The sequence below is a fragment of the Phycodurus eques genome, unplaced genomic scaffold (genome assembly GCF_024500275.1).
Source record: "Phycodurus eques isolate BA_2022a unplaced genomic scaffold, UOR_Pequ_1.1 contig_367, whole genome shotgun sequence".
Classification (NCBI taxonomy): domain Eukaryota; kingdom Metazoa; phylum Chordata; class Actinopteri; order Syngnathiformes; family Syngnathidae; genus Phycodurus; species Phycodurus eques.
In genome coordinates, this window is record NW_026904364.1 from 17,916 (window position 1) to 22,500 (window position 4,585).

Sequence of the window (4,585 nt, forward strand, 5' to 3'; positions counted from 1 at the left end):
TCGGGCATTAAGCATGGAGCTCTGACTTCCAGCATGGAGCTCGTCTCATCTGAGTCCCAGGAAGGGAGCTCTGATTTCCCGCATGGACCTCGGGCATTAAGCATGGGCTTGACTTCCAGCATGGAGCTCGTCTCATCTGAGTCCCAGAAGGGAGCTCTGATTTCCCGCATGGACCTCGGGCATTAAGCATGGAGCTCTGACTTCCAGCATGGAGCTCGTCTCATCTGAGTCCCAGAAGGGAGCTCTGATTTCCCGCATGGACCTCTGGCATTAAGCTCTGACTTCCAGCATGGAGCTCGTCTCATCTGAGACCCGGAAGGGAGCTCTTATTTCCCGCATGGACCTCTGGCATTAAGCTCTGACTTCCAGCATGGAGCTCGTCTCATCTGAGTCCCGGAAGGGAGCTCTGATTTCCCGCATGGACCTCTGGCATTAAGCATGGAGCTCTGACTTCCAGCATGGAGCTCGTCTCATCTGAGACCCGGAAGGGAGCTCTTATTTCCCGCATGGACCTCGGGCATTAGGCATGGGGCTCTGACTTCCAGCATGGAGCTCGTCTCATCCGAGTCCCGGAAGGGAGCTCTGATTTCCCGCATGGACCTCGGGCATTAGGCATGGGGCTCTCACTTCCAGCATGGAGCTCGTCTCATCTGAGTCCCGGAAGGGAGCTCTGATTTCCCGCATGGACCTCTGGCATTAAGCATGGAGCTCTGACTTCCAGCATGGAGCTCGTCTCATCTGAGACCCGGAAGGGAGCTCTGATTTCCCGCATGGACCTCTGGCATTAAGCATGGAGCTCTGACTTCCAGCATGGAGCTCGTCTCATCTGAGACCCAGGAAGGGAGCTCTGATTTCCCGCATGGACCTCTGGCATTAAGCTCTGACTTCCAGCATGGAGCTCGTCTCATCTGAGTCCCAGAAGGGAGCTCTGATTTCCCGCATGGACCTCTGGCATTAAGCTCTGACTTCCAGCATGGAGCTCGTCTCATCTGAGTCCCAGGAAGGGAGCTCTTATTTCCCGCATGGACCTCGGGCATTAAGCATGGGCTTGACTTCCAGCATGGAGCTCGTCTCATCTGAGTCCCAGAAGGGAGCTCTGATTTCCCGCATGGACCTCGGGCATTAAGCATGGGGCTCTGACTTCCAGCATGGAGCTCGTCTCATCTGAGTCCCAGGAAGGGAGCTCTGATTTCCCGCATGGACCTCTGGCATTAAGCTCTGACTTCCAGCATGGAGCTCGTCTCATCTGAGTCCCAGAAGGGAGCTCTGATTTCCCGCATGGACCTCGGGCATTAAGCATGGAGCTCTGACTTCCAGCATGGAGCTCGTCTCATCTGAGTCCCAGAAGGGAGCTCTGATTTCCCGCATGGACCTCGGGCATTAAGCTCTGACTTCCAGCATGGAGCTCGTCTCATCTGAGTCCCAGAAGGGAGCTCTGATTTCCCGCATGGACCTCTGGCATTAAGCTCTGACTTCCAGCATGGAGCTCGTCTCATCTGAGTCCCAGAAGGGAGCTCTGATTTCCCGCATGGACCTCTGGCATTAAGCTCTGACTTCCAGCATGGAGCTCGTCTCATCTGAGTCCCAGAAGGGAGCTCTTATTTCCCGCATGGACCTCGGGCATTAAGCATGGAGCTCTGACTTCCAGCATGGAGCTCGTCTCATCTGAGTCCCAGAAGGGAGCTCTGATTTCCCGCATGGACCTCGGGCATTAAGCATGGGCTCTGACTTCCAGCATGGAGCTCGTCTCATCTGAGTCCCAGAAGGGAGCTCTGATTTCCCGCATGGACCTCGGGCATTAAGCATGGGCTTGACTTCCAGCATGGAGCTCGTCTCATCTGAGTCCCAGAAGGGAGCTCTGATTTCCCGCATGGACCTCGGGCATTAAGCATGGGCTCTGACTTCCAGCATGGAGCTCGTCTCATCTGAGTCCCAGAAGGGAGCTCTGATTTCCCGCATGGACCTCTGGCATTAAGCTCTGACTTCCAGCATGGAGCTCGTCTCATCTGAGTCCCAGAAGGGAGCTCTGATTTCCCGCATGGACCTCGGGCATTAAGCATGGGGCTCTGACTTCCAGCATGGAGCTCGTCTCATCTGAGTCCCGGAAGGGAGCTCTGATTTCCCGCATGGACCTCGGGCATTAAGGCTACTTTGTTACATTTTGGGATGAATGCTGGGCTTTGCTGAGACTGTGCAAGATGCTTTGCGTGAGCTCCGGATAGGCGACTTTGTGACATTTTGGGATGCGTGCTGGTACTTTGCTGGGACTGAGTGCCGCTGCATTTTGGGATCCATGCGGGTCCGTTTTGGGACTGAGTGCCGCTGCATTTTGGGATCTTTGGCTTGCATGGAGCTCGTCTCATCTGAGTCCCAGAAGGGAGCTCTGATTTCCCGCATGGACCTCTGGCATTACGCTCTGACTTCCAGCATGGAGCTCGTCTCATCTGAGTCCCAGAAGGGAGCTCTGATTTCCCGCATGGACCTCGGGCATTAAGCATGGGCTCTGACTTCCAGCATGGAGCTCGTCTCATCTGAGTCCCAGAAGGGAGCTCTGATTTCCCGCATGGACCTCGGGCATTAAGCATGGGGCTCTGACTTCCAGCATGGAGCTCGTCTCATCTGAGTCCCAGAAGGGAGCTCTGATTTCCCGCATGGACCTCGGGCATTAAGGCTACTTTGTTACATTTTGGGATGAATGCTGGGCTTTGCTGAGACTGTGCAAGATGCTTTGCGTGAGCTCCGGATAGGCGACTTTGTGACATTTTGGGATGCGTGCTGGTACTTTGCTGGGACTGAGTGCCGCTGCATTTTGGGATCCATGCGGGTCCGTTTTGGGACTGAGTGCCGCTGCATTTTGGAATACATGATGGTCCGTTTTGGGGTCCAGGCTGGGACTTAGTGCCGCTGCATTTTGGGATCTTTGGCTTGCATGGAGCTCGTCTCATCTGAGTCCCAGAAGGGAGCTCTGATTTCCCGCATGGACCTCTGGCATTACGCTCTGACTTCCAGCATGGAGCTCGTCTCATCTGAGTCCCAGAAGGGAGCTCTGATTTCCCGCATGGACCTCTGGCATTAAGCTCTGACTTCCAGCATGGAGCTCGTCTCATCTGAGTCCCAGAAGGGAGCTCTGACTTTCCCGCATGGACCTCGGGCATTAGCATGGAGCTCTGACTTCCAGCATGGAGCTCGTCTCATCTGAGTCCCAGGAAGGGAGCTCTGATTTCCCGCATGGACCTCGGCATTACATGGCTCTGACTTCCAGCATGGAGCTCGTCTCATCTGAGTCCCAGAAGGGAGCTCTGATTTCCCGCATGGACCTCGGGCATTAAGCATGGGGCTTTGACTTCCAGCATGGAGCTCGTCTCATCTGAGTCCCGAAGGGAGCTCTGATTTCCCGCATGGACCTCTGGCATTAAGCTATGACTTCCAGCATGGAGCTCGTCTCATCTGAGTCCCGGAAGGGAGCTCTGATTTCCCGCATGGACCTCTGGCATTACGCTCTGACTTCCAGCATGGAGCTCGTCTCATCTGAGTCCCAGAAGGGAGCTCTGATTTCCCGCATGGACCTCTGGCATTAAGCTCTGACTTCCAGCATGGAGCTCGTCTCATCTGAGTCCCGGAAGGGAGCTCTGATTTCCCGCATGGACCCTCGGGCATTAAGCATGGGGCTTTGACTTCCAGCATGGAGCTCGTCTCATCTGAGTCCCAGAAGGGAGCTCTGATTTCCCGCATGGACCTCGGGCATTAAGCATGGGGCTTTGACTTCCAGCATGGAGCTCGTCTCATCTGAGTCCCAGAAGGGAGCTCTTATTTCCCGCATGGACCTCGGGCATTAAGCATGGAGCTCTGACTTCCAGCATGGAGCTCGTCTCATCTGAGTCCCAGAAGGGAGCTCTTATTTCCCGCATGGACCTCTGGCATTAAGCTCTGACTTCCAGCATGGAGCTCGTCTCATCTGAGTCCCAGAAGGGAGCTCTTATTTCCCGCATGGACCTCTGGCATTAAGCTCTGACTTCCAGCATGGAGCTCGTCTCATCTGAGTCCCAGAAGGGAGCTCTTATTTCCCGCATGGACCTCGGGCATTAAGCATGGGGCTTTGACTTCCAGCATGGAGCTCGTCTCATCTGAGTCCCGGAAGGGAGCTCTGATTTCCCGCATGGACCTCGGGCATTAAGGCTACTTTGTTACATTTTGGGATGAATGCTGGGCTTTGCTGAGACTGTGCAAGATGCTTTGCGTGAGCTCCGGATAGGCGACTTTGTGACATTTTGGGATGCGTGCTGGTACTTTGCTGGGACTGAGTGCCGCTGCATTTTGGGATCCATGCGGGTCCGTTTTGGGACTGAGTGCCGCTGCATTTTGGAATACATGATGGTCCGTTTTGGGGTCCAGGCTGGGACTTAGTGCCGCTGCATTTTGGGATCTTTGGCTTGCATGGAGCTCGTCTCATCTGAGTCCCAGAAGGGAGCTCTGATTTCCCGCATGGACCTCTGGCATTAAGCTCTGACTTCCAGCATGGAGCTCGTCTCATCTGAGTCCCAGAAGGGAGCTCTTATTTCCCGCATGGACCTCTGGCATTAAGCTC